This window comes from Giraffa tippelskirchi, chromosome 6, assembly GCF_054371585.1.
Source record: "Giraffa tippelskirchi isolate mGirTip1 chromosome 6, T2T-mGirTip1v1.2.pri, whole genome shotgun sequence".
Taxonomy (NCBI): domain Eukaryota; kingdom Metazoa; phylum Chordata; class Mammalia; order Artiodactyla; family Giraffidae; genus Giraffa; species Giraffa tippelskirchi.
In genome coordinates this window covers 34,626,984-34,637,252 of record NC_137280.1, presented here as the reverse complement: position 1 = coordinate 34,637,252, position 10,269 = coordinate 34,626,984, and positions in this window count along the sequence as shown.

The following is a 10,269-nucleotide window of genomic DNA, read 5'->3' as shown; positions in this document are numbered from 1 at the left end:
CCAGATCACCTGACCAGCCTCCTGAGAAATCTGTATGCAGGTCAAGAAGCAACAATTAGAGCTGGACATGGAACAACAGACTGATTCCAAATAGGGAAAGGAGTACGTCAAGGCTGTGTATTGTCACCCTGCTTATTTAACTTATATGCACAGTACATCATGAGAAATGCTGGACTGGATGAAGCACAAGCTGGAATCAAGATTGCCGGGAGAAATATCAATAACCTCACATATGCAGATGACACCATCCTTACGGCAGAAAATGAAGAAGAACTAAAGAGCCTCTTGATGAAAGTGAAAGAGGAGAGTGAAAAAGCTGGCTTAAAACTCAACATTCAGAAAACTAAGATCATGGCATCTGGTCCCATCACTTCATGGCAAATAGATGGGAAAACAATGGAAACAGTGTCAGACTTTATTCTGGGGGGCTCCAAAATCACTGCAGATGGTGACTGCAGCCATGAAATTAAAAGATACTTGCTCCTTGGAAGAAAAGCTATGACCAACCTAGATAGCATATTAAAAAACAGAGACATTATTTTGCCAACAAAGTTCTGTCTAGTCAAAGCTATGGTTTTTCCAGTAGTCATGTATGAATGTGAGAGTTGGACTATAAAGAAAGTTGAGCACCGAAGAATTGATGCTTTTGAACTGTGGTGTTGGAGAAGACTCTTGAGAGTCCCTTGGACTGCAAGGAGATCCAACTAGTCCATCCTAAAGGAAATCAGTCCTGAATATTCATTGGAAGGACTGATGCTGAAGCTGAAACGCCAATATTTTCACCACCTGATGCGAAGAGCTGACTAATTTGAAAAGACCCTGATGCTAGGAAAAATTAAAAGCAGGAGGAGAAGGGGACAACCGAGGATGAGATGGTTGGATGGCATCACTGACTCGATGGACATGAGTTTGAGCAAGCTCCGGGAGTTGGTGCTGGGCAGGGAAGCCTGGTGTGCTGCAGTCCATGGGGTTGCAAAGAGTCAGGCACGACTGAGTGACTGAGCAACTGAACTGAACTGAATACATAAGACAGGATTTCATAGAAGTAAATTCACACACACATGACTGCAAGTAAAACTGGTAAAATATGAATAAGGTGGATTGTATTGATGTTGATATCCTGGTTATTATATTATACTATCACACTAGATGCTAATATTGGGGGAAACTAGATGAACGATACACAGGATCTCTCTGTGTTATTTCTTACAACTGCATGTGGATCTACAATGATCTCAAAATAAGCACTTAAAAAAGAAGTGCTGCAGAGAGGACAAGTTAGTTGACATCAGAACGCAGGGTCCTGGGCAGCTGGGGCATCGAAAAGGCAGTCGGCCCAGAGAAAAAAAGAGGACCTATATTTAAAGAGAAGGGAGGCACAGACATGATAGGATATGTTCCTAAGAAAAAATTCCTTCTCCTCCTGTCCTTAAATTATACTACCAGCAAAATATAGTCTATCACCAAGCCATCATTTCTAGAATGCCAGCATTTCCATCATATGCTGAAGATAATAATAATAATAGCTGACACTTAATGAGTGCTGTCAGGTAGTGTCAATTTCTTTCCATGAGCTATCTTATTTGATGCTCTCAACAATCCTATGAGAGAGGTACTATTATTATATCCACCTTACAGATTTGAAAATTAAGGCACAGAGAGATGAAGACATTCAACTATAACTGGCAGAGCCAAGATTTCTCTGATTTCAGCAGCAGCATCACCAACAATAACTGGATGCTCATATGTGCCAGGTATACAGGCCAAAATTCATTTCTCTTCATGAGGAAGAAAGTGACTATCATCCTCCCATTATTTCTGGAAAATTCTCCATGATATATTGGCATTGAGTAACCACATTTGTTTATTATGTGCTTTCTAAATGCCAGCCACTTTACATAATTTATTCCATTAAAACTTCACAGAGAGTCTGGATTATTATCTTCACTTAATTGATAAGAAAATGGAGGCAAGGTCTTGTCCCAAATCACACAACCAACAGACGCAGCCCTGGTAGTGGCCCTCAGGTGAGCAGACTCCAGAGCTACTGTTTTGCCTCTGAGCTCTGCTGCCGCCAACCTTGAAACTCCAGACTCACAATCATTTAATTTCCCCCCAAAGCTAGATGCTTTTTACTCTCCTGGTCTCCACTGACTAGGCATGAATCTGTTTTATTTTGCCTCCTGTGTAACTGATACAGATCTTGCACATTCATTTTGCAAAGCACATTCTGGGAACTTTCTTTGCTATGTTACTCCATTCACTGCTCAAAGCTCAAGTTACTAAACCACATAAAGAAAAACAATTTCTGGCTTAAGCACACATCAGCAAGAGCGATATACTGTTTAACAAGCAGCATCATGATGATGGCAATGACATTTTGCTTTGGAGGGTTGCAGGAAGCAATCAACATCTCAAACATCTAAGCTATCAGCAACTTCAGTTTCTCTCACCTGTGCCACTGCAGAGCACCTGTGATGGGGGTATTCGGAGCTTAACTGTTCAACTATCAGTCCCCTGCCCCCTACAAGTAAAGTGGACACATTCTGTTACTCTGTGTGTTAGTCGCTCAGTTGCCTCAAACACTTTGCCACCCCATGAACAGTAGCTCACCAGGCTCCCCTGTCCATGAGGATTCTCCAGGCAAGAATGCTGGAGTGGGTAGCCATTCCCCTCTCCAGGAAGTCTTCCCCACCTAGGGATACAACCTGTGTCTCCTGCATTGCAGGCAGATTCTTTACTGCCTGAGCCACCAGATAACTCGTGTGTGTGTGTGTGTGTGTGTGTGTGTGTGTGTGTGTGTGTGTTAGTTGCTTAGTCCTGTCCAACTCATGCGACCCCATGGACAGTAGTAACTCACCAGGCTCGTCTATCCATGGGATTCTCCAGGCAAGAATACTGGAGTGGGTAGCCATTCCCGTCTCCAGGGAATCTTCCCAATGCAGGGATCAAACCCAGTTATCCTGCATTGCAGGCAGATTCTTAACCACTGAGCCTCCAGGGAAGCCCACGGAACTCTCTATTGCCCTATGATCACAGAGATTGTACGCATGGAATCAGAAAGATTTACCAGGGAAATTTCTTGTAGGCGTTTACCAAATAAGTTCACAGCACCTTGCTGCAGGCCCCAGGTGACCACGTGGCTTCCTAGGGCGGCGGGCCACACACTGGCACTTTTCTCTCGGGGCTTCCGCCCGCTCCGAGCGAGCGACTCCACGTCCTGGTTTTCCCCGGACTCCCTCCCCGGCCGCGGCTGCCTGTAAACACGCGGGGCTGCGGGCAGGGGCGCTGCGATTGGAGGAGCCCAGCCCGGCCTCCCCTCCGCCGGCTGCCGAGCTGTCAGTTACCAGCACGGTGTGAGCTAGATTTTGGCGCCACAGCTGGGGAGTGAGGCTTTTGTTCCATAACAAAAACAAGCGCCTGAATGGCAGGGCTGCCAGCGCCCAGCCCGGCGAGGCAGGCAGAAAGGAACCGCCTGGTGAATGTTTGTGACCTGTCATTAGAGACAGCTCTCTATTTCTAAATGATCTCTTGGAGGCAATGTGGCAAATTACGGTGCGTCCCCGCCACGACCTGGCTCAAGCCTCCCGCCCGGATGAATATGGGGCTCCGTGCTCTAATAACCGGCCTATGAGTTCAGGTGGAAATCCACCTGTGTGGGAACCAACTGAAGTCCCTTCCAGCGCTTTCTGCCTTGTGTGTCAAAGAACTTGTTTTCCCTCTGCGACTGAAAGGCCGGCCTTCTGGCTGAGACAAGTTAAATGATGGGTTCATTTATTCCAGGAAGAAAAGCGAGGCATTGAATGTCATAACGTAGTTCACGAGATTGTACTCTCTATAAATGCATAGACAATCTCCACTATATATGATTTGTTTGCTTTTTGCTAAGTTAGAACACATCCAGATCCAAGTTGCTGCTTACTCCGGGAAAATTCCAACAGAAGATGCCGGTTTGATCCCTGCGTTGGGAAGATCCCCTAGAGAAGGGCATGGCAACCCACTCCAGTATTCTTGCCTGGAGAATCCCCATGGAGAGAGGAGCCTCGTGGGCTGCAGTCCATGGGGATCGCAAGAAGTCAGACACGGCTGAACGACTTAGCACACATTCTCATTTCAGAAAGGATTCTTTAAGTTCCAAAAGCATTTAGAAAACTTGAACATTCCACACCCCATCCACGCCACAATCTAGGAAAATGAAAAAAGGAAAAGCAAACCCTCCATCTCAATTAGTGGTGCTGCTATTTAAAGTGTGATGATTAAAAATTTATTCCTTCAGCTGTAGATTCAGCCTTGTTGGAATGAAATGATTTTGAGGAAATTGTGAGGTTGAAAGGTAGTCATTTACACCTCAGTGTGAATGCATTTAATGACTTTGCTTGAGAACAGGTTTTCACAAAGGGAAGAAACTAGTTGCAACTGAGTTCCTGAAAAGATACAAAGCAAAATATGAGTGGCCATAAAGGCACAGAAAGAGAGTCTGGATGCCTCAGAAAGTAGATGTTTGTTGTTTCCAATTCTGAGAAAAGCCATCTTTTTAAAGAGAGCAAGTTTTTTGGATTTTTTCTTTTGTTTTTGCAGGACTGTCTAATAGAACTTTCTGTGACAATGGGCATGTTCTATATCCACACTGTTCCAATATAGTAGCCACTAGCCACATGTAGTTATGGAGTCCTGAAATGTGGTCAATGTGATTGAGGAAATGAATTTAAATTTTTGTTTTATTTTGATAGCCCTGTGTGGCTAATGGTTCCCATGTTGATCAGTGCAGTCTCAAAGCATTTTGAAGGTTGAATTTGCCCACAAATCTTCAGGAATAAAGAATTGCATAAAGTTAGTGTGGTGGGTAGCCTCTAGGATGGCAACCAATGATCCTGCTTCCTGATAGATCCCCCTGGGTGAGACCCCCTTCATTTGAAGGAGGCTATACTATAGACTTGCTTCTAAAAATAGAATATAGCAAAAGTGAAGGGATGTTATCTACAAGATCAGGTTACACAGAGACTGTGACTCTGTCAGGAGCACCCTCTATGACTCTCTTACACCTTTGTTCTGAGGAAAGCCAGCTGCCACGTCATCAGCTTTCCAGGGGAGAGGCCCCTCTGACAAGGAACTGATGTTTCCAGCCAGCAAGGATCTGCGGCCCTTCTAAAGTCACTTTCCTAATGGCAGAGTGACTTCTCTGCCATTAGAGCCTTGAAATGACGGCAGGCCTGGCCAGCACCTTGACTGCAGCCTTCTAAGTCCTGGAGCTAGAGACACCCAGCTAAGCCATGCTGAATTCCTGACCCCCAGAAAATGTGAGACAATGAATATGTGTTGTCTTAAGTCACTACATTTTGAGGAAATTTGTTATACAGCAATGTAATAAATTTGATTGTAATATGGTTGTGCATGTTTGTGTGTTTAGTCACTCAGTCATGTCTGACTCTTTTGTGACCCTACGGACTGCAGCCTGCCAGGTTCCTCTGTCCATGGAATTTTCCAGCAAAAATACTGGAGTGGGTTGCCATTTCCCCCTGCAGGGAATCTTCTTGACCCAGGGATCAAACCTGAGTCTTCTGCATCTCCTGAATTGCAGGCAGATTTTTTTGCTCACTGAGCCATCCCATTTAAAAGACATTTGTACTAGTTAGGGCCTCACTAGATCCAGAGAAACTGGCAAATGTCAATGTCTAATGCAATAAAAGTTCCATTCCTTTAACATTCCAGTCTGGGTAGTCTTCTGATGGTGATTCAGGGGCTCAACCCCTTTTTCATTATGGCTTTGCCATCTTTCACTTACGGCTGCTTAGGTCACCAACTAGAAGGTGAGAGTTGCAGAGTGGAACCATGGGGGAGGTGTTCTGGTAGAGGAAGAGACCTGGAGATGGTACGAATCATTTCTGCCCAAGTTCTACTGGCTAGACCTCAGTCAAATAGTCCTACTAAACTGTCAGAATTGGAGATCTTGCCAAACCCCAGGGTCTCACTGGCAAGGCTCTCTTTACAAACAGCAATGATGGTGATGAAAAATGGGAAAGGGACTGACTGTGCTTCCCAGCACAAGAGGGTCACTCACCAAAGTTATCAGAACATTCTATTCCTATAAGTGTCCATGATTGAGCCCAAAGTTCACCAAATCAGAATTGTTCATAGGAAGGCTTGGGCACAGTTTTGGAAATGACTGTGGGAGAATCAGGAAAAGATGTCTATGCTTGTTCAAAGGGGACTTGGGAACCACAGAATGGGATCTGGGGTAGAATTCCATGAGCCAAGGCATCACTCAGATGTGAGTCCAAAGGAACTGTCCAAAGGCTGTCATTGCTTCTGAGGCCAACTCACATTTTCCTGGTGCTGTTCAAATGTCACCATCAGTCCTAGGGTCTATGTTCTTGTTCAGTTGCTAAGTCCTGTCTGACTCCTTGTGACCCCATGGATGGCAGAATGCCAGGCTTCCCTGTCCTTCACTGTCTCCTGGAATTTGTTCAAACTCATGTTCCTTGAGTCAGAGATGTCATCCAACCATCTCATCCTCTGCCACCGCCTTCTTCTCCTGCCATCAATCTTTCCCAGGATCAGGGTCTTCTCCAATGAGTTGGCTCTTTGCATCAGGTGGCCAAAGTACTGGAACTTCAGCTTTAGCATCAGTCCTTCCAATGAATATTCAGGGTTGATTTCCTTTAGGATTGACTAGTTTGATCATCTTGCTGCCCCAAGGGAGGGACTCTCAATATCTATAGAAAAAGGCAAGGAAATACTGATTTGATCAATTTTTATTGCTTAAAATTGAGGAGCTATCACTCATATATTGATACTCTTTTCATCTCTCTGAGCCTTCCACCCACCTCCCTTCATCTCAAACTGTAACTTGTTCCCAACAAATCAGTCAGTGAAGGTGGGAATGTTTCTTTAATTGAGTGTGGATCTGTCAACATGACTTTAAAGAAAATTTTGGCAACCTGAAGCAGTCACATAACCAAAAGAGAAAAAAAGGAAGAAAGAATGGAGGGAGGGAAGGAACAGAAAAAGAAAACAAAAGAGTGAAAGGAAAGAGACTGCTTGGAGTTCACCCAAAGGCAGATTTCCTAGGAGCTAATGTAGCTCAAACATCAGGGCTCCTCGCTGGCTGATGCCCCCTCCAAGGTTTTGTGCTCTGCTCCAGAGAGAAGCAAAAGAAGCAGAAGCTCAACCATGTGCCTGAGGCCAGGAGAGCTGCCCTAGCCTGGAGAGCTGCCCTGCCCTAGACCTGCTCTGCCTGTATATACATCATTTTTAAGAACTTTATTGCGATATTATACACATGACATGAAACACACCTATTTAAACTTTACAATTCAGTGTCCTTTAGTATATTCACAAAGTTGGGCAACCATCACCATAATCTAATTTTAGTATATTTTTATCACTCTCCAAAGAAATACCAGACCCATTAGCAGCCTCTCCCCACTCCCACCCCCACACTCCGGCAACCACTAATATCCTTTCTGTTTCTATAGATTTGCCCATTCTGGACATTTCATATAAACAGAATCATATAACTTGTGCTTCTGTGACTGGTTTCTTTCATTTAGCATAAAGTTTTCAAGGTTCACCTATGTTGCAGCATGTATCAGAATTTTATTTCTTTTTATTGCTAAATAATAGTCCATGGTACAGATAGATCACATTTTCTTTATCTGGCCATCAGCTGATGGGCATTTGGGTTGATTGTATAATCACTTTTGTGTCTATTTCGTATGTGCATAGGCTTTCCAGGTGGTGCTAGTGGTAAAGAACCTGCCTGCTGAGTCAGGAGACAAAAGAGATGTGGGTTCAATCCCTGGGTCAGGAAGATCCCCTGGAGACGGGCATGGCAACCACCATTCCTGTATCTTTGCCTGGAGGATCCCATGGCCAGAGGAGCCTGGCAGGGTACAGTCCATGGGGTCACAAAGAGCCAGATGACCAGTCATTCCAGAGTTGTGGGGGCAGTTGGCAGACTGTCAGCACTGCCTTCGTGTCTACCTGACCTCTTCTGACAACTTGTCTCTATCAGTTGCCAAGAAGTATTTGGGCTTTATTTTTGAGCTCTGGAGAAGAATTCAAGACCGAGATTGTGCACTGTGCCCTACCCAGGGTACATTAAGACCCAGACTTCCAAGTGTCTTCCCTCAACCCCAGGACCACCCCAAAATGGGTAGAAGTATGAGGGAGAGGTGAAGGAACTTGACCAAATCTAACTAAGGTACTGGTTGCAGGAGCCACGCCAGCTATGATCAAAGAGCTGGAGTTCTTTGAGGGCTTGCTCTAGTAAGAAGCCCTGCTTGAGCAAGAAATGGGACAAAGTTATAAATGTGGCATTCCTTATGATTGTAACAAAATTTTCTAATTTTTTTAAAAAAGTTCAGTCACCTATGCTAAAAGAAAGACTCAATCATCCTTCTACTTTTTTAATAGAAATGCATTGCAAAACTGATTTTATATGAAGAAATAATAAAAGAGTATGCAGAGAGGAGTGATGTCAGTGAAAATGGAAAAGAATACAAATATTCTGTGTCTCCATAAAAGCAAAGGATAACCTGGCAAAAATGGTCAGGATCAATTTTTGCAACCCTGGAAATGAACTAATGGCTTGCAGCAATCGGGGAGTGCTTATTCAAGGAAAAGGGGGGAATCTCATTTGAGATTGGCAGCACTTTACTCTAGCCTGGGACCTGTCCCACATCCCAGCTCAGAGGTAGCCTGGAAAACACAGCCTGCATTTCTAGTACAGGAGGCACAGAATGGGTATCATTTGCAAAGAATTGCAATCCCTTTCTTTTTATCTGGTGGCTCCTTGGAAGACTATGGTGGCTCCTTGGAAGACTAACTCAAAATGCTTGTCTTTATTTACCCTGTTTTGGAACTGGCCCAGTTCAAAAGATACTGGGAGGGAGTGGAGCATTTGTCCAAAGCATTTACTGGCAAATGTTTTATCTGCTGCTTTCTGAGGCTATAGATAATAGTTGACATAAACCACAAATCTTGGGAGAAAAGGCTGGGAAATGAGGTGTCTATAAATGCTTTGAAAAGCTTACACACATTCCTGGAAATCTATAATACCGTGGGTGCTCAGGATCAACATGAGAAGGCTGTAGGATCTGCTGTCTGGCTGACTTTAAGGTTCTGCACAAGAAGAAAATGAAGGCTAAGGCAGAGTTGTAAACTGTGAGGTTCCACGACAAAGGCCTGCCCACCCTCCATACCTCCCAACAGAGCCCCTTGACCAAACCTTGAAATATTTTTGGTATCAGTTATTTAAGGAAATAACCAACTCATTGGAAAAGACCCTGATGCTGGGAAAGGTTGAAGGCAGGAGGAGAAAAGGAGGAGAGGACAAGAGGATTAGATGGCATCACTGACTCAAGGGATATGAGTTTGAGCAAGCTCTGGGAGACAGTAAAAGACAGGGAAGCCAGGTGTGCTGCAGTCCATGGAGTCACAAAGAGTCGGACATGGCTGAGTGACTGAACAATAACAAATTTAACGAAATACCTGTTCAATCATCAGTGGACTACTAATCTGAGCACACACAATCTAACCGAACAGTGACTTCAATGGCCACACATGACAAAAAAATACAGAGTTTTCAGGATTAGTTCATAAAAATCATTGAATAAACAACAATAAATAAAACAAAGAGCAAATTAAAAAAAAACCTTGAAAAGAGGAGAGAACCTGATTTCTAGAGTTGCCACATTACAGTATTCAAAATGTCCAAGTTCCAACTAAAAATTATGAAGTGTGCAAAGAATAAAGAATACACAAACACAGGAAAAATAAAAATTAATAGAAGCTGACCCTGATAAGACCCAGACATTGGATTTACTAGTAAAAGACTTTCTTTTTATTTGTTTATTTTTTTTGCTTCACTGGGCCTTAGATGCTTCATGCATGTTTTCTGTAGTTGTAGCAGATGGGAGCTAGTCTCTAGTTGCAGTGTGTGAGATTCTCTTTGCTGTGGTTTCTCTTATTGTGGAATGCAGGATCTAGGGTATACAAGCTTGGCAGCTTGGGTACTCAGGCTGTAGAGCCCAGGCTTCAGCAGTTGTGGCACATGGGTTTAGTTGCTCTGTGGCATGTGGGATCTTCCTGGATCAGGGATCAAACCTATGTCCCCTGCATTGGTAGGCAGGTTCTTGACCACTAGACCACCAGGGAATTCCTAGTAAAAGACTTTAAATGAACTACCTGAAATATGTTCAAAGAGCTAAAGCAAACCATATCTAATGACCTAAAGGGAAGTATCAGAATGATGTCTTGTCAAATAAA